We start from the raw sequence: 26,780 nt of genomic DNA, 5'->3' as shown, positions 1-26,780 counted from the left end.
ACCCCAGCCCCTTCCCCCAGAAACTGCCATAGCCCTGAAGGGTGAAGAGTATTTTCCCTTCTAACAAATACAAATCTGAAGTTCAGTGAGATTCAGGAATTTGCTTCAAAAGTCTAAAGTTAATAAACTGAAGAGATAACACATAAAAAATATAAAATTTTTGGAGACAAATGTCTAAATCGGTGCCCGTCTCCCTCAGGCAGCATCTGCTGGGCCAACCCCTCCTTTGTGGAGTCCCAGAGCAGATGCTCTGACTTATGCAAACCGTTGTTCCCCATATCAGCGGGAAGGAGCACCCACTGACCCAGGGACCCGGAGGAGGGGAGAGAAACCTTCTGACATTCGGTCAGAAAGGATAAAAAGGGAGGGAATTATCTCCGTGAGGAGGGAGTTTCATTCACAGTCTGATGCTGCGATCTCCAGATTCAGAATTTCATGTCACAACTAACGCTGCATTTTTCCAAGGAAACAACAAGAAACCACCATTAATATGAAGGCCCATCTCTGCCAGGGTTAAATAGATGGTTGGCGGGAGAACCAAACCACCACTTACTGCTTTATTTCCACGGGAAAATGTATTCCAAGAAAAACACTGCAATGAAAAACCACTGTGGGTCTCCAGTTTGTAGGCCAGGGACTGTCCAACATGCCTTTCAGTATTTGGAATCCGGTCTACCCTGGGGGTCATGAGTGTCCCCAAACCACATGCAGTAAAATCTTGAACTAACATGTTTAATCTACAACCACTATTAGTTTTATATCTTATTCTCCCTGGCTTTATATGTTATTAAAGGCTTCACAGTAGTTTTCAGTCTTTTGGGGACCATCTACACGGCTGGTCCAGAAAAGTGTGACCTGAGGGTTCTATGGAGGGTAGGAGGTCTTCCATCCATGCCGGGGTAGCCTCTGGGCTCCACAGAAACAGCCCCTTGGTGTCGGCTAAGAGGCTGCCTTGGTTCAGGAGCCCACCGACTGCCCTGCTGTGTGACCCTGGTCAAATGACTTAAGTTCCCTGGGCCTCAGTGTCCTCAGTCATTAAATAAGGGAGAGATGTGAATGGATGTTTTCCAGATATCTAAACTCCCTCTTCAAGCCACAGTAGTCAAGAAAGGCATTTCAGAAGCAGTGAACTCGAACCAGACACAGGAGGTTGGGTGGAATCGAGACAACAGCTGAAGAGTTAGGGAGTTCCTACTATAGTTAGAACACTTAGATGGCTTCTCAGCCTTCTGGCTAAGATCAAGTGTAGAACACTTAGCAAGAATTAAATGGAGCCACACCTTCAGTACACATACTTAATTCATAGGTTTACAGATAAAGCACTCAGAGCAATACCTAGCACAGAGAAAGCACTTGACAATGCTCTGGCATCAATATAATTATTGTCCTCACAATACCTCTACTAAATACCTATTATTCCCATTCTGCAGGTCAGGGCACTGATGCTCAGGGTTTAAGCTATCTGGTCAGATCCGAGATGATGGATTAAAAGTACAGAGACTAAGAGTGGGCCGTGAGCAGGAACGAGGAGACAGAACAGTCCACTGATGTAGACCTAGCACATTCTGTGATAAGCATGGAGGATACATATAAAAATAAAGAAAAGAAAAAAACAAAGACCCTCCAATAAAGGCAGAGAAACAGCTTAAACATGGGAAAAGTACCAAAGGAAGCAGGTAATAATTAACCAAAGAGGCCATAAGGAAATACTGCAAAGGTGCCTTGGGGCCATGCATGATTCAGTGCTCAGATCTGCAAGGAGGGCTGGCAGGGAGGCTGTGTAGCCTGGGGTAGGCCTGGGGACTGGACAAAAATAGAGGGGTGGGGGGAGTAGAATCTTACAGAGCAGGCAGGAGGGAGAAGGGAGGGAAATGACCTGGAAAAGCAAAATGAAGGTGATGTAGAGGAAAGCCAAGTCAGACAGTTTGCAGCTGATGCCCTTCTTTGAACTTGTCATTGTTGCCTGCAGAGATAACGTGAGTCAAATCAGCTACGCGGGTGGAACCAGGTCAGACATGCTGATGTTACTCCTAACACCGTATGGCATCAACATCAAAAGCATGAAAGGATATTAGAGGAATAGTTGTGTAGCAAAACACCACGGTCTTGCACTGCAGGGGTCAGCTGTCAAAAGCAAGGCCATAGAAGAAACCAGAGGATTAAAAAACTTAAGATGGAGTCTCTTCCTGCCCATTTGCGGACAACAGTGAAGAGGAAATTCAAGACTCACTGAGCTGATGGGTCATGGCCCTATTCATCCCTCAAGGTCTTGGGACCCCCTCCAGCAAAAGGATTGAGGAAACACAACTAAAGGAAGAAAAGCAAGCACTATGGAAGATTCCACACCCACAGAGCCTGATCCTGGTAACTGAAATGTCCTGGAAGAGTTTTGGGAACTGTAAATGGATAACATATTTGCAGAGGAGCAGTAATTTCTCATCACACAAAAATATAAAATATTGGTTATGTAAATCAAATATCATTCTTCTCTAATTTGGTTTTGTTTCCCCTTACCTAGAGCCTTCTCTGTGGCTGACAAAGGAGGATATGGTTGGAAAAAACGATGAACCCAGACATCAGCCTGATTACAAAAGCATCTCTCCTCTACTGCAGTGCTGGGGTGGGCAAGAGAAGCCAAATTCTCACAGTTCGTCAACTTTCTGTTCATGTAAACAATCTCACTTTATTTTTGAATTACTTTGTGGGAACAGATGGTTTCCAAATGCATGACTTCTTACTACGGTATATGGAAGCAATACTACTGAACTCTTAAATTAAGATGAAGAAAACACAGGCATACTTCCAGTTTGCCTATATCGGCAGATCTACTTTTCCCAAACTAAGGCTTACTTGGAATTCTGAACTTTTTTTTCTTTTCGTTAAACAATTCACATCATATAGGGAAAAAAAGCCTATCTGAAATACTACAGCGACTGAAAATTTTAGAATTCTGGTGAAAACAAACAAAAAACCAGGAGTATCTGTAATAGAAACCTCTAGACGTCCTACAGGTTACATATAAATAAAGGCATCAGGTATGTAAATATATAGTTGGGTTTTATGCCTTATATCCTTAAACCTTTTATGATAGATTATAGTATTATAATTTGGAATAATCACTGCAATTAACACCAAATTGACTTAATCCTAACAACTGACTCAATCACTGGAAGACTTCACAAATTGGTGGCATTCCCAGATCTGAGCCAGGGCAGTTTCTCCTGATGTCTCTCTCAGGCAGAAGACTCATTTCCAAAACACTAAGCCAACTCTGGAAAGGAGTGTCACAAACAGGTTTTTGTGAGCCTTACATAAGAGTTCAAGTTATGTGGCCTGACTGGTGAACCCACAGCCAGGTACTGTAAGTCGAGCTGATAGGATTTCTGTTATTTAAACTACCAAGTCTCTGGAAAACATAATCGGTACAGCACCTGGGAGTGCGGGGGTGACTTCTGGAGAGAAATGAGTAAGAGAGAGTAAAAACTGCCCCCCTAAACATGAAATTTCTATCTATCTATCATCCATCTACCTACCTATCTATACCTTTACGTATACTTACCTATTTTGCATACTTTTGTAGATAGATAGATAGATAGATAGATAGATAGATAGATAGAAAGACAGATAGATGGATAGATATAAAGGGAACAGTAGGAAAAAGTACACACAAAGAGGGAAAAAAAAACTTATGTTTAAAAACAAGCAATGATGAAGCTGAGTATCAGGACAGAAAAAGTCTTTGGGCACACACCAGAATGACACAAATGAAAGCAAAATTGACCTCTGAGCTGACAATAACACGGACTTCAAAAGGCCTCTTACCCTTGACATGCTCATCACAAAAGAATTACTAAGCCACACAGCTGAAAAAATTGAAGTTTGCAACAGAACTCAAAAAAAAAACAAAAACAAAAACTTTTTAGTCAATAATTTCAGTAAAAAAATGTTAAGAGGTGAGGTGTGTCCAATTTTGGCCTAATGACCTACACTCACCAAAAATCAAAGGAGATGTCGCAGTGACAGACAAACCATCCAGTGGGATCATTTCAATGATGAAGGTGGAATCCTGGGCCGTTTCTCTGTAAAGTGGCACAGACCAAAAATTCCCGGAGGTTTTGGGGCCTAAAATTGTATGCTACGATTCTAGAAACTTGATTAGTGTGCTCCTGTCTCTTCAATAAAGAGCAGCCCCTGATGCAACCACTGAGAACAGCACTGTGTTTGTTTCAGCTGTACAGACACACGGAAGAACACATGTGAACGGGATATGGAGCCACGATATACATGGAGTTTTAGATGTTGTAAAAGCTTTCACTATTAGAAGTCCTCTACACCTTAACAAGGAAGGAACTGATCAACAGAAGACAAAATATTAGGAAGGAAAGGCTGTGACTGATCACTTATAAATGGAGAGGTATTTAGAATACACATAATAAACACAGATGTTTCTGAGGGTGACTAGCACAATAAATGACAGTTACAGCAATAACTAATAAATTCAACTCAACAGCAGAAAACTAATTTGGAACTAGATATCGCTATAAAAGAACGTACGTTTTAAGAAGACACGTGATTTCCAAAGCTTCATCACGTATGTAATGAAAACTCTTTGTGGCCAAATTTATGGAACAGAACGTGTTCTTGACAATACATAGTTTACCTTATCCAGTCCTGTGTGAATTCCAATGATTGAAAAGGCACTGATATCCCAAGGATTCAGTTGCTGAAGGATGGGAATGGGGGATGTCAGTGTTCAGCGGATAAGCCTGCCCACAGATCTCAGAGAAGAGTCTTTGAATCTATATAGACATTTCAGAGAACTAGCTCAGGCAGATGAGGGTGTTAGTTCCGCAGGGTGACAAATCCCAGGCCTGAGCCATCTACAGACCTCAAATAAAAGGTCCTAAGAACCCTGATCTCTGTTAGGCCATTTAACATGTAAATGATGACAGTGGAGAAAGAAGACATGACCAGAGGCACAGGCTTAAAATGCTCTCTCTTTCTGTTTTATGCACAGATCTTAGACCATCAGGTTCTCACTCCACACCCCAGAAACATCTCTCCGACCACAGAAAGTTCATGGGCACTTCTATCCATAACCAATCCATCCTACAACACCTGACACAAAACCCTGCTCTGAAAGTCTTTACAAACCAGCCTAACTGGAAAGACCTTTTTTTCTGAATTTCGCAGACAATGTCTATCTATGCTATTCAGCATCTCTCTGCTCTGAGGCTCCCGCGACTTCCTGAACTGTTACCTATNCAAACCAGCCTAACTGGAAAGACCTTTTTTTCTGAATTTCGCAGACAATGTCTATCTATGCTATTCAGCATCTCTTGATCTGCTCTGAGGCTCCCGCGACTTCCTGAACTGTTACCTAACTTCTCATGCATTCCTATCTTGTCTTCACCTTGCAATCTCCTAGCCATTCCAAACACACACATACAGGACGCAGTGAGTCATTCCTGCTTGAATAGGCTCTTCATTTCCCGTACAGTTTCCTGCTTCCAAATGCCTCAAAACGACACTGCCATGATATACTCCGCCCTCTCCTTAAGGACACCAGTTTTTACCAACTGTCAGTCCATCAAGTCCAAGGGCTTCCTTTTTATTTTCTAGCACCTCCTGCAATCGGTCTGAGGCAGACACTTTCCTTTCTTCCTCCCCTTTTCAATTCGCTTTTTCTCATATTCCACACCATCTTGAACTTCTCATCCCAAAATGACACACTTAATAAATCAGCATTAGGAAAAAAAAAGTTTGCTTTCCTGATGCACATATTTGTGTATGTCTTTTGTATCAGTCCCAATTTTATGTTTCCATTTATATTTATTACCAGTCATCCTTTGTGCTCTTGTTGTTGCAAACCACCTCGAGTAACCTTAAATTAAGGGAGCATGCATATTTCTAAAACAGAGATATTATATTAATACTATAAATCTTCCTACTCCTTCTGCAAAATCAACTTCCTCGTTTCTCTCCTGATCCCCCTCTGAATAGTTGGGGGCTCCCTATGAAGGGATACATGGATTCTCTGATGGTCACGGCTGTATCCCTGGTGCCTAGAACAATTAGTGGTGCTTAGTAGGTGCTTGTGGAATGAATGGTGACTGAATGAACCTCCAAACAGCCTCCCAGATTCTGCTCCTTCCAGGTCTTCTCTGTTTCACAGGAAAGTGGTGAAGAACATCAGCGCCAAAGTGAAACCACCAGGGTCTAATCACTGGCTCACTGTCTAACCAGGGGTATGATCTTGCGCATAGTACCTGGCAACTCTCCATCGCAATCTCCCCAGCTGTAAATGAGGATACCAGGAGGCTTCTAGTGAGGACTGAGTGGGATAGTGCAGATAAAGGACTCGGCACAACTGCACGGCCGAGGGCTAAACGTGGCTCTTTTGTTCATGCTTCTCCCATTCAGCCAGAGTCACCTGTGCCACCACACCTGCATAGCTCAGCCTTTCTCTTTCTCACCTGCAGAAAGACTAACTTCTGACAACAAAACTATTTTGACTCAAATATGAGTAAATCAACAGGCTCCAAGTGAGGGCCTGAGAGGTTTTTTTCCTGCAAAACATACATATGCATGTTAGTGACAGAGCTTAGACATCTACTGAGTGGCCCAGGGCCTCTATGTTTCAATATTTATATCTCAGTTTTCAACTCGGTTCGGATCAGCCACACTGCCCAAGAATGCAGGTCTGCACACGGAGCCACCAGAAGTTACTTTTACAAGGAATAAACCAAATGGCCTGTATTAGACAACCCAACAGTGAGAAAAAGCTTTCCACGGCATTCCCTGCTTTACAAAGTTTATGAAAAGGTACACTGTACATCTTGGGTCTTTAAGAATCTTTGTGTGCCCTTCTGATTTTAAAAGCTGTTCTATAAACTAAATATTAACCCGGGAGAAACCACTCTCTTTATTGTACACATTACTACTCGTACTCTGCACTCTGCTAGAACTCTTCATATGCAAGCAATGTTAACACCGTGCAAACTGGGGGTGATTTTAACTCTTGCTTTATTTTGATTTTTGCTCTTCCAAATAAAGAACAGTGATCAGTAAATATTTCTTTAGAACAAAGGGCAGAATGCATTTGGTCACAGCCCGCTGTTGACCTGAGGCAAAGACATTTTGCAGAAGCAACCCTTGAATACACTGGGGTACTCAAATTTTATGTGAAATAACTGGCTACCTTGAATACCCTTTATCTTTGTCTTTTCCGGGATGTCTGAAGTTTCTACAAACTTTGGTGACCTTCCCTGGCCCATTGCAAATATTTCAGTTTTTTGGTTGTTGTTGTTGTTGGGAAATTAATGTTAACACTCTGAGTTTTAACTAGTGAGAATTTTTTGAGCATTAAACCTATGCAAGGGAGGGTCATAATTAAAAACTGGCAAAGCTCACAGCCCAAGTTCATCCCGAACAAAAAAAAGGGAGAACAGGGCTGTTGGTTGAGCATTTACCTCACATGGCAAGGTCTTAACTGAACACGGTGGTCCTGGCTTTTAAAGGCATGGGTCTCAAAGAAATGCCAACACAGCAGACACATCAAGTTCTTTCAGCGCAAGGGCTGGGCTGCATAACTAAAGCCAAGGAACAACTTTCAAGGCCCCCTGCTGAAGATAAACGTATATATTGCTGGTCAAGCCAGCTCCATATCCAGTTCTTCAATAGTCCCGGGTATACTCTATGGCAAAAGGGAAGTAGAACTTAACAACATATTTTTTTTTAACTTCATGATTCAGGCAATTCTTGGAATAACTTCCACTTGGGAAATGTAACTAAGAGGTCCCATCAAAAGACTCCCCAGCTGCCGACAGCTCAATTCTGGAAATTCCCTCCTTTCTGCCCTTTGCTGACTACCCCTCAATCCAAATCAGCAAGTGTAATGACCCTCAAGAGCCCTTTTGCCTCCAGCGAACTTGGAATCCTTTCTAAATATTCATGAGGACGCTCAATAAATGTTTACAGAATTGAAGTCGAAAACAAAAAGCAAGCACTGGAAACGAAGCTCCAAAAGCCTTGCTCCCTCGCCCAGCCCCCGCTTGCCCCACGAGAAGAAAGTGGGAGATCTGGAGTTGAGAGTTGAGCCATGCAGTATCCAAGGGGTCTGACACTCAGCCCAGGAGGTGATGACAGCCAGGAGGGCTGGGCAGTGGTTCTAAATGGGGCACCCACTGCGCTGGGAAACGTTGGGCGCTTGCCAAGATGCGAACCCTCCCCCGGGGAGCTGAACCGGATGGTCGGAAACCAAGGCCCAAATCGAGTCCCACCACCCTCCTTCCTGTTTATAGATCCCGCTCCAGTGACTCCAGCTACCAAAGAGAAAGCAGACGTCTCAGAAATATGTCAATACATGACATAACTTGAAAAGAGCTGGCGGCTCAGCGGCGCGAGTTACAACTTGTCGGGCTCACACAGGAAAACCGGCTCACTTTAATTACTTTCCTTTTAATATGCCTTGCCGTCCCGTCCTGGGCCCCCGCAAAGATCGGGTTACTGAGAACCAGGGAGCCTCGGCGGTGCGACCACACCGCGTGGGCGGTTAGCTCGGGGCAAGGAACGCGGGAGCCCAGCCGACCGCCGCCGGCGCTGGGGCTGCCCATTCCGGGTCGCGACAGCCGCCGCGGCTCTCCGCTCGCACAGGCGCAGAAACAGGAAGCCTGGCACCTCCTCGCAGCCTGCACCAAGTCGCCCGACCGCTCGGGGAGGTCGCGAGGGGGCCTAGCGGCACGGCGCCGCTGCCCTGGGGTCGGCCCCGGGAGCGCCACCTTTGTCTGGGTTTCCCCGTGCGAGCAGCGACGCCTGGCGCGAAGAGAGCTCGCTCGGGTCGGAAGCGNCCGCCGCGAGGGGGTGGGGGGGCGCGCCAGCCAGTCACCCACACCCACTAGCCTGCCCCTCAGCCCTTTCTCACCTGCCTGCACCGTGTCCGAGAGGTCGTGGCCGGGAGCTGCGGTCCTGGGAAATTCCTTCAATTTCCTGGCGCTGAGGTTCAACCCCCCGGAATTGGCCGCTTCCTCCAGCGCGCGCTCCAGCCCCCGGTTCAAGNCTCCCGCCCCTGCTCCCTCCTCTCGGCGGCTCTCCCCTCCTCCGCCGCGCCGCCTGCGCTCTCCTCCTCCTTCCCCAAGCTGTCAGTCCAGCCCGGAGCCTTCCTCCGCGCGAGCCCAGCCGGCCCCCGCGGCTTCGCGGCGCTCCGCAGAGGGCCCGACCCCGCACCGCGGTCACCTTGGTTTAGACGCCGAAGGCCTCTGGGCTTCTTTTTGCTGCCCAGGGTATCTTGGGGTGGAAGACGTTTCTAGGAGGTCTGAGAAGACGCCAGCGAGGCAATAAATGGGGTTTGAAATACAGTGAGATCATGGGGAGGTGAAAGGTTATTATCTCAAATTTTCGAACTGCTCTGCCTCTTTGACCCAAAGTTCCCGGAGAGGCCGTTTTTCAATGTGGGGTCAGACAAACAGACTACCTCTGCCCTTGGCATTGAAGGACCTACAATGAACCAATGGTGGTCTAAGAGCCTACATTAATTATCTCATTAATCCAGGGATCCCATGAGCGGAAAACTTGTTTCCCCAGACTACAGAGGAAGTTAAGAAACTTGTCTGAGGTCACCCGTGCAGTCGGAGGCGGAGCTGGGTATGAACTTGTAGTCCCCGGGCTGTAGGATTGCCCGCCTTCCTATGTACTCCCAGGCTGGAGAAGAGACAAGAAGTTTTTCTGAGCAATGGGGGGAAACTACAGACTCAGGAAGGAAGGACTTTCAAAATGAGGGTAGTTTTTATAAATCAGGNGAAATAAGTCAGACAGAGAAGGACAGACACCATATGTTTTCACCTATAGGTGGATTAGGAGGAACTTAACGGAAGACCATGGGGGAGAAGAAAGGGAAAAATAGTAGGGGAGAGGGAGGGAGGCAAACCATGAGAGACTCTTGAATGCTGAGAACAAACTGAGGGCTGATCGGGGTGGGGGGAGGGGAAGAGGGGGTGATGGGCATGGAGGAGGGCCCTTGTTGGGATGGGCACTGGATTTTATATGGGAACCAACTTGACAATAAACTATTTAAGAAAAAAAAATGAGGATAGTTTTTATGGCAGACAGAATCCATTGTCACATGAGGGTTGACAGAGCCCTGGAGTTGGATGGTGCAGAGAAAGGTGAGAAACCAGTGGCCCCAACTAGCCAGTAACTCAGCACATTTTGAGCCTGTGCACAGTACTGTCAAAGTGTCCTCATTATGCCTCTTGCTGCTTCCAAAGGACATGGGGACTGATATGTAAGCTAATTTACATTCTTCCCAGACCAAGCAAGACTAACACACCAGTGGCCACAGAATATCTGACACCTTAGGGCAGACCAGGTGAAGACTGATAAAGCCCCACTCTTTTCTGAAGCTTCAGGGCCAGGTCTCTAGGTCCTTTATTTTTGTGAGATAAGCGACTTGGCTAGGAGAGGTGAGAATAAGTGTACAAAAATGCTACAACCTGGGGGGTAGGTGAGCCCATCTTTTAAAAGGTAGTTCAGAAAGATGATGGCCCAGGCAACAGGCTGGAACTTGTGACTTCATGGACTTGGCGCTAAAGTACGACGTGATCTACTATGTCACTTGCATTGACTGCATACGCAGTCACCCCTAAATCCTACAGGACTCCAGGTGGAGAGAAAAATATTCTACTCTGTAGGAGGAGACAAGCGCCACCTGCTGGTATCCTCCTCCCAAACTTTCTCACCACCTTTTTTCCCCCTCAACCTCCTAGATGTTTAAAAACCAGCCTTGAAAATAATAATAATAATAATAATAATAATAATACAGAAATAAAAGAACACTTACATCACCTCTAAAAGCTAACCTACCGTCCCCTTTCTTCACAGTCTTTCCTCAAAAGGTGAGTGAGAAATAGACACATAAAAAATTTTCAGTTATTATCTTCAGCTCAAACCAGGTGGTAGGCTGTGTGATCAGTATGCAAGGCATGGATGAGGCCATCCAGCAAATTGCAAATTTAATTCAGACCACAAATTGTGTGGATGTGCCATACAGAGCTTCATTTTTTTCTAAAGACGAATTTTTTAGAGGAAATGATGGAATAGGAGTTCAGGATTTGTTTTTTAACAAGTGATCAATCCTCGTGTTAGGTTCGGCAAGTCATTATAGTTCACTTTTTCTTCCACAGATTACGAAAGGGTAAGCTCTTTGGGGGAGGGACCCAGTCATCTTTGTAATTCCCACCCCATATCTAGAATGGTACTTTGTGTATGATGAGTGCATGGCAAATATTGGTAATTAATGACTGCACAATAGGAAAAGTTCACAGTAAACCTATCTATTGAACAATAGACAGTTTGCCATTTGTTGATATGTCTTTCAAATTATGTCCCTGAATGAAGGAGTTTTTCCTTAAAATGGTGGAGAGTACTTGACTTTTAAAATTGACTGTGATTATTTCTAAACATTAAAGAACTTGACAAGCTAGATTCTCTTGCTATCTTCCTTCTCTGTTTTTTCAATAAGATGAACATAACTGTTTTGGTATATACTCTTTTTACTTCTTCTGAAAATACCCTCTTCCCATTCACTCTCCCCACTCCATTCATACAGTTCTTTGATAGCAGCCATGCTATGACATTGACCCAGCTGGTCATCTTGGTTAGTCCAGACCAAATGACAGTGCCCTCAGGAGATAAGAGGATCCTGACTATGTACGAACCCTAGATTCTGACTGTTCCTGATTTGCGTCTTAATTTCCATGAGGTATTTAGTATATACTTTCAATACATTCTGTTGTTCACCACAGTCAGTACAACCAAGAGTTCTAATTAATATATTCAATTTACCATATTTTAGTCTTTATTTCCTCCTTGTTTTCCTATATAACCTCATTTTTGGATGGTCCACAAATAATCTTGTATAAACTACTTGGAAAATGTCAGCAGATTTTTTTCATGCTTTGTGTTTAGTACCTTTCAATCATTTTACAAAGTTAACAGAATTCAAATTATTGAGAAAATGGGGGAATTTTAATTCAGATTAAAATATTGACTATTAGGAGCAAACTCATCAGTTTCATCAACCAATCCTCTTGTGCTCAGAAAAGATACCATACTCTTCTATAAGTTAAAACCCAACTCTCTTTTATTCTGGCTTGAAAAATAGAGCCATGGACAAGCTCTATTTTAAAAATCAAAGTTATCAAGAACAGCAGACAGATTTAAGCAGGGCTCTTAGCCTATACGACCTTCTCAGAAAACCACCAAGAATTTTCTTTTGATGGGAAGTAAAAGTGTTTGCTGAAGAGATGGTCATGGTCACCCAGGTTTGTCCTTCACCATCCTGACTGTCCCCGCCAGCCATAGCTAATTAGATAACAGAGGCTGACACAAAATCCAGTCAGTTCCAAGCAGGGGAATTCACCTTCAGACTCTCCTAAAATTTTAAGTAAAAGACACTGTGACCATAGTCACAATAGCAGGTCTTGACAGCCAGGGTCAAGGCTTTTTCACGTCTTTTTACCCTGATATTCTGCAACCTCATTCCCCCATTTCCCTCTTTCTTAAGAAAGGAGCAAGAATATTCCCTGCTTGGAAACAACCTCCTTGACCTCCACCGCAGCAACCTCTTACTTGACACATCCCTCAAAGCAAGGGAATCAAGAGCAAAAATAAATGATTGGGACCTCATCAAGATTAAAAGCTTCTGCACGGCAAAGGAAACAACCCACAAAACTAATAGGCAACCAACGGAATGGGAAAAGATAGTTGCAAATGACATATCAGATAAAGGGTTGATATCCAGAATCTATAAGGAACTCACCAAACTCCACACCTGAAAAACAAACAACCCAGTAAAGAAATGGGCAGAAGATATAAACAGACACTTCTCCAAAGAGGACATCCAGATGGCCAACAGACACATGAAACGATGCTCAGCATCCCTACTCATCAGGGAAATACAAATCAAAATGATACTGAGCNTATGCTGAGTGAAATAAGTCAGGCAGAGAAGGACAAATATCATATGTTTGCACATATAGGTGGGTTAGGAGGAACTTAACGGAGAACCATGTGGGAGAAGAAGGGGGGAAATAGTGGGGGAAAGGGGGAGAGACAAACCATGAGAGACTCTTGAATGCTGAGAGCAAACTGAGGACTGATGGATGTGGGGGGATGGGCATGGAGGAGGGCATGTGTGGGGATGAGCACTGGGTGTTATATGGAAACCAGCTTGACAATTTGTAAAAACATAAATAAATAAAATAAAAATGTAAAGTGATATAAAAAAGAAAAAAGAATATTCCCTGCTTAACACCACCCTTTTCGGTTAATCCTTCCACATGATCTTGTGCTTAAGTATTCTCTTTGTAGTGTATCAGTAAATATTTATTAAGTAAATACTTATCTGGAAGTGATCAGAGTATGTTGTATTCATTCATTTGAAAGTACATCAAGGGCAGAGCTCAGGCGTTTTTTCTCTAGAAGATTCAATAAATATTGTCTGAGATGTTTGTATATTGTAAGGCAACAAATAACACCAACATGAACTTCTCTAAAGATAATAATACTATCTTGGACATGTTTAAGAGATTTTTCTAGCATTCCAAAACACTAATCTGAAAGTTGGCAAGCGACAAAGTGAACCTAGCAAGATGAGAACAATTGGGACAATGTACTAGGTTTTTCGTAAAGCTGAGTGCATTTAATTTCAAGAATCATATGTAAATGTTGGCCTGTGTGTGCACATGTGAGATGGTGCCTTTCCTATTTTATTCAAACAATGGTAATGATTAATTCTAGGCAAATAAGTTTATTCTTGCTTGGGGGAAAAAGGTAGGCTACTAGAGTCAGCTTTCAAATTAAGTTTTTTAAAGTTACTTCCTGTGAAATCAAAGCACATACAAACTACTTCCAGAATTTATCATAGGTCTGAAAAAGGATATTGCCTGCCTTTTGGTTTTGAACTATTTCACGGCTGACTGTTGTCTGGATCCAGCTTTTTTGCCCTCTTTACTCCAACCCAACACACATCCTCAACCACCTCATTGGGGATCAGTTTTACTTCTCACTGAGGAAAGCAGCAGTAGCTATTATCGCATAGCCAGATCCTGCCCTTCCTCTTTCTCCCATTTTCTCCCAGATTATAGCGAGCCCAAGCTCCTAGACCAGGGAGACTTTATTTACATTCTCCTTTCCACTGCGGTTCCTATTAAATAAAAAACCACCAAATCTGGGCCATCAAGATAAGGTTCTCAAAGAGACTGCCTTCTAGAACCATTCCCTGAATGCCAACGAAGGAGTTATCTGTGAATGAACGAATTAATAGGCTTTAATCTTTGTTCTATTTTCATAAATATACTTAGTTTCATGATAAAATGCCAATTTTGTGTAATTCTTTAAATTATTTTAAGCAGCATGTTTTAAATTATGTATATGAAATATCATAACCAATAGTGTGGCAGGAAGAAAATATTCCGACCTAGAACTTTTGAGAGATTAACAGCATTTTGAAAGAGCTTCTGGGAGAGAGAGAGCTTGGACTACCCAGGGTGTGAAGATGATAGTGATGAAAAGAGGTTTTTTTGGCTTAATTAGGTTGATACCTAAGGTGGGGGGTGGGGGAAAATGTCAGTGACTAATAGCTGATCCTCAGGTTCCTGTCAGAAGTTTCTTAAGAGGGAACCAGGGGAAGAGCCACTGGAAAATAAGGACTGAAGAGCACCAGCTATATTTTGAGAAAAGTATTTTAGAGCAACTGGTCTTTTAAAGACATGAATGTAAATATTCGGTTATAGATACTATTAGATAATATGTGCACTATGATTGGTCCCTCTAAATATTTCACCTATTTATTATATTGGTGTTATTGGTTTATAATATAAGAGCATATTATGTTATTGGCACATAGTGCAGTGGTCTCCCCTTATGTATAGTGTTGCTTTCTGTGGTCTCAGTTACATGGGTCAACCACGGTGTGAAAGCAGATAATCCTCCTGACATATCCTTGGATATGTCACTCTCCCTATATCATGATGCCTTTGTCATTCAGCTTACTTCATGTCATCACATAGGCATTTTATCATCTCACAGCAACAGAACATTGTTATAACTGTTCTATTTTAGTATTAGTCACTGTTGTTAATCTCTTACTATGCCGAATTTATAAATTAAGTTTTATCATAGCTATATATGTATAGGAAAAAAACATTATACATAGGGTTTGGGTTTGGTACTTTACCCCCTGTGGATAAAGGGGTGACTACAAAAAACTATAATACATGAAACATTTGGGGGAACCAATTATTTGTTTATAAATAAATTACATCACTTGCTTGGATAAACTGAAGCAGCATTTTTATCCAGTATGTGTTCCTCTGAACCATAGTTCTTTAGCTGTTAATAGGCATTGTGCATAAAGGGTTTTATTGCCAGATAAGCTTAGGTTAATAGGAAAGTTTAAAAGCTATTTCACTCTGGGACCTCTTAGTCTTTTATGGGCTATTGTGCCTGTGGACACGCAAGAAAGAGAAATGCTTTACATCCAGCTTTTCTCCTATATATTTATTTGACCACTAAACCTCTTCCTGGAAGATCTTCATCCTTGGTCCACACACTGAGAAACTCTAGGTTGGGATAATCTCTCTCTTGATGTTATCTATAATGTATCACTGTTAAAGAGATCAAAAGTTACCTCCAAGTCAATATTTAGAATGGTGCCAAGCATCACTAATGTAGGTCTCCTCAGCCAATGCCATTCCAAGCCTGCTGTTCATTAGGTGGACTTTAAAAAAACAAAAAGGGTCTTCCTATACGTACTTAAGGTACTGCGTATCTAACGACAACAGTAATTTCTGTTCCCCAAAGACAGTTTTTAAGACTCTCGATGTCATTACAGGGACATTTTCCAAAGGCAGGGCTGTCATTACTGCCTAGTCAGATGCAGAACTAGAGAGTGCCTCCCAGAGGGGCTGTTCTCCTTGGATTTAGCAGGAAATGCACCAGGAAATGCACTGTGGCTACGAAAGCATTAAGCTTTCTGCACCCAGATGTTATCACTGTTCATGTGCGCAGGATTTAAAGGGTAGATGTGGAGAATCTCAAGTCCTTTCTCAAATCATTCCAGGGCACCATTAGCAGAGGGGTCAACCTGGACTTAGGAATCAGGCCGGGCAATGAAGCGATCGCTCAGAAGCAGAGGAACATGGTCATTTCATTCTTACTTCCTGGCAAATCAGGTGAACACATGACTCACCCTGGTTCAGATGCAAAACCAGTTAGAACTGTCTCCAATTTCGCGATGATACAGAAACAGCAAAGTCAAAATTAGTGGGGTTGGGACTGGAGGACTGACCAGGAAAGAGTACTGGAATCCTTCCCAGCAGCCACTGGAAGCCTCAGACAGTCTAATGAGGGCAAGGACAGTTTAAGATTATGCGGGTTGAAGGAAGTCACACACCAATGACTGGGTGTGCGTATGGTAGAGCCTAGCTCTGGGACAAATGTCCAGTAGGTAAACAGGGCTCCAACCCAGTTGCCTGAGATAAAAGACAAAGCTGCAGGTGCAGTGGTGAGCTGTAGTCCAATCAGGAAGCCCTTGTACGGCACAGAATCTCTCTGCCAGGATATATAAGAAACTGCGAACAATGATCGCTTCCGGGAAAGAAAACTAGAGGAATGAGCTGGAAGAGAGATGTTTCTTTCCCAGGGTACATTTTTGTTTTGTTCAAATGTTTTATTAGTGCCTCTATAACTCTTTTTAAACAATGGATTAGTTATATTTTTAAAATACCAATTGAGGAGATCGAGTTTGGATCACAAGCCCCTAAAGAATTGCTGCAGAGTCCTGAGGAAGAGGTAAGTGATAAAATGCTCTGCGGGATGGATCAGAAGTGAGAAGGCACAGGGCATGCAGAAGAACGGGTGGAACAGAAATGTGGGGAAGGAAGAGGGAACAGAGTTTCCGTGTTTAGCAGAAGTTTGCCCAGCTGCTTCTCAGCCACCATCAGTGCTGGGTGCTGGACGTCAGTAGTGGGAGGCTCTCTCTCTCGCTCTCTCTCTCTCTCTCTCAGTGGTATCAAATGCCAAAGACAAAGAGACGGAGAACATGGGAAGCCGTCTTTGAGAAAGCACTTCCAGAACAGCTTGTGGATATCCAGATGGCAGAGATAAGAAGGCAGAAGAAGTATATACAGTAGATGGATTTGGGAAATGGAGGGACTTGGTCAATGGAGGATTTGGGAAATGGAGGGAGGAAAAAAGATGAAAAGGTGACTAAAAAAAGGCAAATAGAGCAGAGAAAAGTGTTTTAATGTTTAAGATAGGGAAGATCTGAGAAGACTTGAGAGTAGAGGAAAACGCCTGTGAGGAGGGGAAGACCAGAGAGCCCCGCAGGAGGAAGTAGGGCAAGGGTGGTCTACACTATTGGTGGCGTGAGATCCAGGAAAGGGGAGGAGATGAGAAGGATGGAATCCAGGATGGGTAGAAGGACTCAGAGGCCTCCTCTGAGTCTGGAGTGAAGAAGTCAGGAGACCTAAGTGAAAACACTAATATGCCACACTAGCAATTCAGACATCTTAGGGATTAGATGCTAAGGGTCAAAACCCTAAATATATTTGATCTGCTAAGAGCAGAACTGGAGGTTGGAGGTGGGTGGGGAGATTTATGAACAATATTTCCAAATCATAAGCCAAAGAGCAGGCACCTGGTTGTAATCAGAAATATTCAATCTTTGGTTTTCAGCCCTAACTAGCACATTAACCTATCACTGAAATCTTGATGCTACCACAAGTGGTGGTTTTCCTCTTGCGTGTGTCTATTTGTTTCTAATCCTTCTATGGATTGCAAAATCTAACATGTCTTAAAACATGTAGCTTGTTGTTTAAGAGAGAAAAGTGAACCAACTCCTAATAACAGAACAGAGGTTCTCTCTCATAACCTCTCTGCAGACAGAGGCCCACCAGGGAGTTTGTATGTGGTCTGTCATGTCCTCAGCTAGGAAGGCCTCAGGAATGCAGTCCAACTTCCTTATTCTATAGATTGGAAAACTGAAGTAAATATATGAAGGTGAAGTACCCAACATTATGTGGCTGGCTGGTGCAGAATGTGGGCTAGACCTCAGGTGATTTCTTGTCTGTTGTGTTTTCCTTGTCCCTCATGAGACTACCTGCTGTGTTTAGACATCTTCTCTTGTCCTTCCTTCAATGGGGTTCATTTGCTTTCTGCCTGAATATGACTTTATGAAAGGGGAACCATCCAGGGTGCTAGCTCACAGGATTGTTGCTGGGTAAGGGCTTTGATGGGAGCTAGTCCGAAGGACCTGAGATGCTCTAACTACTTGTCTCTGAAACATGACAGGCAGTGTGCCGTTGGCTAGCTGAGGACTGATGTAAGTACCCAAGGGCCGGACAAAACACAAGGCCATAAGTTACCTGCTGTCCACTTCATGTGCTGGCCCTTCAGGATACTTTTTGTCATGACTAGAAAGGTTGGGTTTCCCTGGCCTTTATACCAGTGGCTACAAAACATTAAGGGTATTTCAGATCCTTTGAGGTTCTCTGACAAGAGATATATCCTCTTCCCAGAAAAATAAGCATTAACTCCTAGATGCACCATTTTGTATACATTTGAAAGGTATTAGAAATACTCTAACCTTCTAAGGTTGGTCAAGCATCATCTAGTCAACTCTAACTCTGAATAAACCTTCCTTACTAAAAAAGATCTCAAGAGAAATAATTTGTTCCATAAAACTATCTTAGAAAATATTCTGTTTGGGGCACCTGGGTGGCTCAGTCTGTTAAGTGTCTGACTTCGGCTCAGGTCATGATCTCACAGTTCATGGGTTTGAGCCCCTCGTCGGGCTCTGTGCTGACAGATAGAACCTGCATTGGATGCTGTGTCTTCCTCTCTCTCTACTCCTTCCCTTCTCACACTCTTGTCTCTCTCTCTCAAAAATAAATAAACATTAAAAAAATTTTTTTAAGGGGCGCCTGGGTGGCTCAGTCGGCTGAGTGTCTGACTTCAGCTCAGGTCACGTTCTCACGGTTTGTGGGTTCGAGCCCCACGTCGGGCTCTGTGCTGACAGCTAGCTCAGAGGCTAGAGGCTGCTTCAGATTCTGTGTCTCCCTCTCTCTCTGACCCTCCCCTGCTCACACTGTCTCTCTCTCTCTCTCAGAAATAAATAAAACATTAAAGAAATTTTAAAAATATTCTGTTTAAAAAAAAATATTCTGGTTTTTTAGGTACAACAAGTTTTTCTCCTCTGGAACCCCTGGTATCTCCTTTGGGCCCAGAGAGAACTGCATGATATTCTGTATTCTGAACTGTCTTCTAATACAGAAGTAGAGGTGGAGGGTAGTTGAGATGATGCTGATGACAAAGATTCATCCACGCCGACCATGGACACCCATCTGTAACACTTTGAACTCCTGTTCTGGCTCCCACAGCCACACACCAGTTTTGATACCGCCCACCCTCTCCTAATGGCCTCCCACAGTCCAGGCTAGATAATTCATGTGTGCTCAGGTCTTTTCCAGCATTTCTGCCATCTGGCTAATGATGGGGCACCATATGTCAGCAGCAGGATACGGGCACCCACCTCTGGGCTGGGGCACAGACCTGCCGCCATGAACAGCATTGTTTCCCAGTGTGAGACTCACTCCTAAATGACACAAGGCATCTCTTTTGCCTGAGTCTGCAACCAGGACTCAAATGACTGAGGTTCCTCCCACTCGGGGCCGAGTGTGTGGTAAATGACATAAATGTCTTTGAGTCAAACACATAAGTGTGTTTGAGTTACCTTTAAGTCACCATCACCTGCCTCTTCCCTAGCAACTTAACGCTGCCCGAGTTGTTTCACAAGTAGGCACAGATATTATCCAGCTAACAAACCATTACTCCTGCGGGGTTGAAAATCAGGAGGCAAGGTTTTACTACTGAGTTCAGTGGATATATTAAACAGATTTTTCACCCAACACTATCCCCAGGGGGTTCCAGATTACTCAAGTCATCCAGTGAATTATGACAGGAAGAGATCTGTAACAGAAGTGGGTATGTCTGTCTTCACAGATCCTCAGATGGGAAACTGCGACGCATGTAGATTATGTCGTGCAGTTAACACTTCTGTGTGTAAACTGGGGCGTGGGAATGGAGCCACCTAAAAGTCTGGACCCCAGTTAGAGGACAGAAGCTTCCTGATCAGATATGAGAGAAGCACAAATCTTTCAGGTCCTTGCTACTGATTAGGTTACCCTGTTCTCCACTGTTTCTAGTTATACGTGTCTCTTCCCATAACCGGGATCATTTGGGTCCAGATGGTTGCATTAGCAATACCTGTTTCTCTTTATCATGCCTGAAAGTCGAAGGTTTCCTCTAGGCTTGAGGTTTTCTAAAAATGAGGTCAGGCTCTTATTCACTCCCCCACCCCCCAAAACTTCCTTTTCAACTTAAAAAATAATTTGAATGCAAATAAGAGATATTAAATTCAGAGCTCTTAATAATGGACTATTCTCTTAGTCATTAACTATTGAATTAAGTAGGCAAACAAATACGTGTTCAGCATCAATTAGCCAGCCTCGCCTAACTTCAGCAAGCTAAGAGAAAATGCCAGAGCGTTTTCATAAATAAAAGGAGGTGGAATGTGTGGCAGTCATATGACCAGTCCAGGTAGTGAGAACAACAGTGAAAATCTGATATTAACTTAAAACTTATTTTTGAAAGTTGTAATCTAAGTGCAAATTTGCTACCATTGACCTTGCCTTTGATTTTTTTTTCAAATGAGTAAAACAATAAGCTTTTATAAACTGCTCGATTTCATAAGATCAGAGAAGTTCAGGAAACTAATGCATACTATAGTTATTTCTTAACCATTGTGCTAATTGGAGTTCTTGAAGGTCAAGGTCATTGAAATGCTGTGTGTCATGGAAAAAGAACCAGAAATGAGGGTGCAGCCATATTTCTAGCAAGGTCACTGGTCAGCTGTGTCATGGGGGCCCAGTCATTTAATTTCTCTGGAACTCAGTTTCCACATGTGTTACATGAAGAGTTTGGATGGTTTATGTCTAAGATGTTTCTTTCTCTGAAATGCCACGACTCTCAAAATTATAGTTGAATCAACAACGTTAACTTTCTGTTTTACCAAATGTTTTCTGAATTTATTTCTCACCCAGAGAAAGATGTATCTCATTAAGTATCCTCTGCCTCATCAGGGGAGAATAAAACTATAGATGGCTAATGAAGGGTCTGAGGCTGGCAGAAGAAATGAGTATCCTGAAGAATCCACAAAACACATAAAATCTTTCAAACAATTAGGTGTGTGAAGCACTACAGGCAAAGTCAATTCTAAAATTCTTAATTAGGCATCTATTGTATATTCCCCTTTTAATAACACTTTGCTTCTAAAGTATCAAAAATCAGAGAATCTTAATTTTGCCGAACAAGAGAAAAATGTCTCAGGGGATAATGAGAAATAGTGTAGTGGTAGCACTGGAGAAAGAATTCAGAGAAAGACTATCTCAACCATGAATCTCCAAAGGTGAGATTTAAGGAAAGTCTGAAAGTCCGGAGTGATCAAAATTTTCACATTGCTTCATATGCTAATGTTGTAGATCCCTAAGTTATAAAAAAGGAACCATGAGAGGGAAATAATACACTGTTTCTGATTCTATTGATACACACAAAAATATATTCTTTTTTGTAAATGTTTCCTTTTGAAGAGGGAGGGGCATAGAGAGAGGGGTACAGAAGATCTGAAGCAGGCTCCATGCTGACAACAGAGAGCCCGACGCACGACTCAAACTCACCAACAGTGAGATCATGACCTGAGCCAAAGTCAGACACTCAGTCAACTGAGAGCCACAAAGGCGCCTCCAAAATAAATTCTGTTAAAAGAAAATCTTTGCGGCGCCTGGGTGGCTTAGTCGGTTAAGCGTCCGACTTTCACTTGGGTCATGATCTCGCGGTTCGTGGGTTCGAGCCCCGCGTCAGGCTCTGTGCTGACTGCCGGCTCAGAGCCTGGAGCCTGTTTCAGTCTGTGACTCCCTCTCTCTCTGGCCGTCCCCTGCTCACGCTGTTTCTCTCTCTCTCTCTCTTCTAGAAATAAATAAAAAACATTAAAAAAAAAAAAGAAAATCTTTAAGGGTAAAATCATGATTGTCATACGAATAGAAAATATAAACACATGTCAAGGTATGTATCTAACTCCTTAACTAATCGTTGCACTCATAAGATATTTCAGCTGTTTCAAAGGATAACTGAAACAAATATACACTTAAACGGACAGATAAGGAATGAAGAAATGAATTTACAAATAGAAACAAAAAGCAGTCTATCCACTGGGCAATTATCAGTTTCATTCCACCAGAATTGAGTAATTTGCAACTCTGTGGACAAGCATCATTTGCATTATTATCAGCCTTCTGTAATTTGCTGAGTTGTAAAATAGCTCTGAGACAGTGAAAGGGAAGATAGCCAAGAAGCATGCGCTAGACAGGACTCTCAGGGATCCTTTCCCTTTCCCTTCCCCCCTCCCCCGAAGTCTTTCACAGTTTTCCCTGATAATTTGAGGGAATGTAATGTGGTGGAGGGTAATGAACCCAGGCTATGGCAATAGGTAGCCCAGGATTTGAATTCCTTTGTCATCTTGAGCAATGTATTTGACTTCTGAGTCTCAGCTTCCTTTTCAGTAAAAGGGGAATGATGATGGCTACCTTTGAAGATTGTTATGCACGTTAAATAAGATAAACATATAAAGAAACTATTCCAGGGGAAGGGCCAAGATGGAGGAGCAGCTTGGAATTTTTCTGCTTCTCTTGTCTCTGAAATGCAGCTAGATCAGCACCAAACCAGCTTGCACACCTAGAAGACTGATCTGATGACTAACACAAAAACCTGCATAATTTGACCCACAGAGCTCAGAAGGTTCGTGGCCCGGTGCACTGGGGGTGACCACAATGCGACGAAACTCAAAATCAACCACAAGAAAAAAATTGGAAAGACAGCAAATACTTGGAGACTAAAGAACATCCTACTAAAGAATGAGTGGGTTAACAAGAAGTTAAAGAAGAAATTAAAAAGTACATGGAAGCCAATGAAAATGATGAGAGCAGAGCCCAAAACTTCTGGGATGCAGCAAAGGTGTTCATTAGAGGGAAGTATATAGGAATCCAGGCCTTCCTAAAGAAGGAAAAAAGGTCTTAGATACACAACCTAACCTTACACCTTAAAGAACTGGAAAAAGAACAGCAAATAAAACCCCAAACCAGCAGAAGAGGGGAAATAATAAAGATTAGAGAGGAAATCAGTGTTATTGAACTAAAAAACAAAACAGTAAAACAGATCAATGAAATCAGGAGCTGGTTCTTTGAAAGAATTAACAAAATTGATAAACCCCTAGCCAGTTTGACCAAAAAGAAAAAGGAAAGGACCCAAATAAATAAAATCAAGAATGAAAGTGGAGAGATCACAACCAATACAGCAGAAATACAAACAAGAATAGGAGAATATTTAGAGCAGTTATATGCTAATAAATTGGGCAATCTGGAAGAAATATACAAAGTTCTCAAACATATAAACTACCAAAACTGAAATGGGAAGAAATAGAAAATTTGAACAGACCCAGGACCAGTAAGAAATTGAATTAGTAATCAAAAATCTTCCAAAAACCAAGAGTGCAGGACCAGATGGCTGTCCAGGGGAATTCTATCAAACATTTAAAGAAGAGTTAACACCCATTCTTTGAAAGCTGTTCCAAAAAATAGAAATGGAAGGAAAACTACCAAACTCATCCTATGAGGCCAGAATTACCTTGATTCCGAAATCAGACAAAGACCCCACTAAAAAGGAGAACCATAGACCAATTTCCCTAATGAACATGGATGCAAAAATCCTCAACAAGATACTAGCCAACCAGATCCAACAATACATTAAAAGAATTAATCACCATAATCAAGTGGGATTTATACCTGAGATGAAAGGCTGGTTTAATATCCTCAATCAATCAACGTGATACACCATATTAATACGAGAAAAGACAAGAACCACATGATCTTCTCAATAGATGCAGAGGAAGCATTTGACAAAACACAGCATGTTTTCTTGATTAGAAAAAAAAAAGCCTCAAGAAAGTAGGGATAGAAGGATCATACCTCAAGATCATAAAAGCCGTATATAAAAGACCCATTGCTAATCTCATCCTCAATGGGGAAAAACTGAGAGCTTTCCCCCTAAGATCAGGAACACAACAAGGATGTTCACTTTTATTCAACATAGTATTGGACGTCCTAGTCTCAGCAATCAGACAACACAAAGGAATAAATGGTATCCAAATTGGCCAGGAGGAAGTCAAACTTTCACTCTTTGCAGATGACATGATACTCTATGTGGAAAACTCAGAAGATTCCACCAAAACAACTGCTAGAACTGATTCATGAATTCAGAAAAGTTGTAGGATATAAACTCAATGCACAAACATCAGTTCATTTCTATACACCAATAATGAAGCAACAGAAAGAGAAATCAAGGAACTGATCCCATTTATAATTGCACCAAAAACCCTTGGTTTAAACCTAACCAAAGAGGTGAAAAATCTATATACTGAAAACTTTAGAAAGCTTATGAAAGAAATCGAAAAAGACACAAAAAATGGGAAAATATTTCATGCTCATGGATTAGAAATCCATTTCATGGATTAGAAAAACAAATATTATTAAACTGCCTATAGTACCCAAAGCAATCTACATATTCAATGCAATCCCTATCAAAATAACACCAACATTCTTCACAGAGCTAGAACAAACAATCCTGAAATTTGTATGGAACCAGAAAAGATACTGAATAGTCAAAGTAATCCTGAGAAAGAAAACCAAACCTGGAGGCATCACAATCCTGGACTTCAAGATGTATTACAAAGCTATAATCATCAAGACAGTATGGTACTGGCACAAAAACAGACCCTTAGATCAATGGAACAGAACCAAGAACCCAGAAATGGACCCACAAACGTATGGCCAACTCATCTTTGACAAAGCAGGAAAGAATATCCAGTGGAATAAAGACTGTCTCTTCAGCAAGTGGTGCTGGGAAAACTGGACAGCAACACGCAGAAAAATGAACCTGGACCACATACAAAAACTCAAAATGGATGAAAGACCTAAACATAAGAGAGGAAGCCATCAAAATTCTACAGGAGAAAGCAGGCAAAACCTCTTTGACCTCAGCCACAGCGACTTCTTACTCAACACGTCTCCAGAGGCAAAGGAAACAAAGGCAAAAATGAATGATAGAGACCTCATCAAGATAAAAAGCTTCTGCACAGCAAGGGGAACAATCAGCAAAACTAAAAAACAACCAACGGAGCGGGAGAAGATATTTGCAAATGACATATCAGATAAAAGGTTAGTATCCAAAATTCTAAAGAATTTATCAAAAACTCAACACCCACAAAAACAAATAATCCAGTGAAAAAATGGTCAAAAGACATGAATAGACATTTTTCAAAAGAAGACATCCAAATGGCTAACAGACCCATGAAAAATTGTTCAACATCACTCATCATCAGGGAAATACAAGTAAAAACCACAACGAGATATCACCTGACACCAGTCAGAAACTAAAACTAACAGCTCAGGAAATAACAAAGGATCTCTTTCACAATGCTGGTGGGAATGCAAACTGGTGTAGCTACTCTGTAGAACAGTACAGAGGTTCTTCAAAAACTTAAAAATAGAACTCCTCTACAACCCAGCAATTGCACTACTAGGTATTTATCCAAGGAATACAGGTGTGGTGTTTCAAAGGGGCACATGCACCCCAATGTTTATAGCAGCACTATCAACAATAGCCAAATTACGGAAAGAGCCCAAATGTCCATCGATGGATGGATGGTTAAAAAAGATGTGGTATATATATGCAATGGAGTATTACTCAGCAATTAAAAAGAATGAAATCTTGCCATTTGCAACAATGTGGTTGGAACTAGAGAGTATTATGTTAAGCAAAATTAGTCAGAGAAAAACAAATATACGTCTTCATTAATATGTGGAATTTAAGACACAGAACAGATGAATATAAGGGAAGCGAAAATAATATAAAAACAGGGAGGGGGGAGAAACATAAAAGACTCATAGATACAGAGAACAAACTGAGGGTTGCTGGAGGGGCTGTAGGTGGCGGAATGGGCTAAATGAGCAAGGGGCATTAAGGGAGACACTTGAGGGGATGAGCACTGGGTGTTATATGTAGCTGATGAATCATTAGCTCTATTCCTGAAAACATTATTGCACTGTATGCTAACTAACTTGGATGTAAATTAAAAAAATAAATTTTTAAAAAGAAACTATTACAGTTCACTGAATAAGTAGTAGCCTTTCCTTCATAGCAACAATTACACATAAAAGTCCATCATCTCCTTACAACATACTGATGGACTTTACTTTTGAAGATATCTGTCTTTCTGTGATCCAGGTACAGTTAATACAGATAAAAGTGCTTTGTAAATTACAAAAATCTGTAAAAAAAATGAGTTATTTCTCTTTTTTAAGTCTTATAGTTGACACATAATGTTTACATTAATTTCAGGTGTACAATGTAGTGATTCAAAACTTCATTTTTTCTTATTCATTGCTGGTGGGATTTCAGAAATGGGACAGCCACTTTGGGAGGGAGTTTTGGCAGTATTATAAAACTAAATATACTCTTACCATGTGATACAGAAATTGTACTACTTAATATTTATAGAAATGAGTTGAAAATTTATGTCCACACAAAAACTTGCACATGAATGTTTATGG

General features: G+C 42.0%; 1 protein-coding gene across 1 annotated transcript in view; it reads right to left on the bottom strand.

Moving 5' to 3' along the window:
• The window catches only part of LRCH1 (leucine rich repeats and calponin homology domain containing 1), a 199,891-nt gene extending 190,884 nt beyond the window's left edge, over positions 1-9,007 (bottom strand). Inside the window, exon 1 of the mRNA XM_077778806.1 lies at positions 8,924-9,007. The gene's annotated coding sequence lies outside the window, so the exon portion shown is untranslated. The remainder of the gene's footprint in view (positions 1-8,923) is intronic.
• Between the last annotated feature and the right edge of the window lie 17,773 nt (positions 9,008-26,780).

The sequence above is a fragment of the Crocuta crocuta genome, unplaced genomic scaffold, assembly GCF_008692635.1.
Source record: "Crocuta crocuta isolate KB4526 unplaced genomic scaffold, BGI_CrCroc_1.0 scaffold586, whole genome shotgun sequence".
NCBI lineage: Eukaryota > Metazoa > Chordata > Mammalia > Carnivora > Hyaenidae > Crocuta > Crocuta crocuta.
This window is presented reverse-complemented; position numbering and strand designations above follow the sequence as displayed.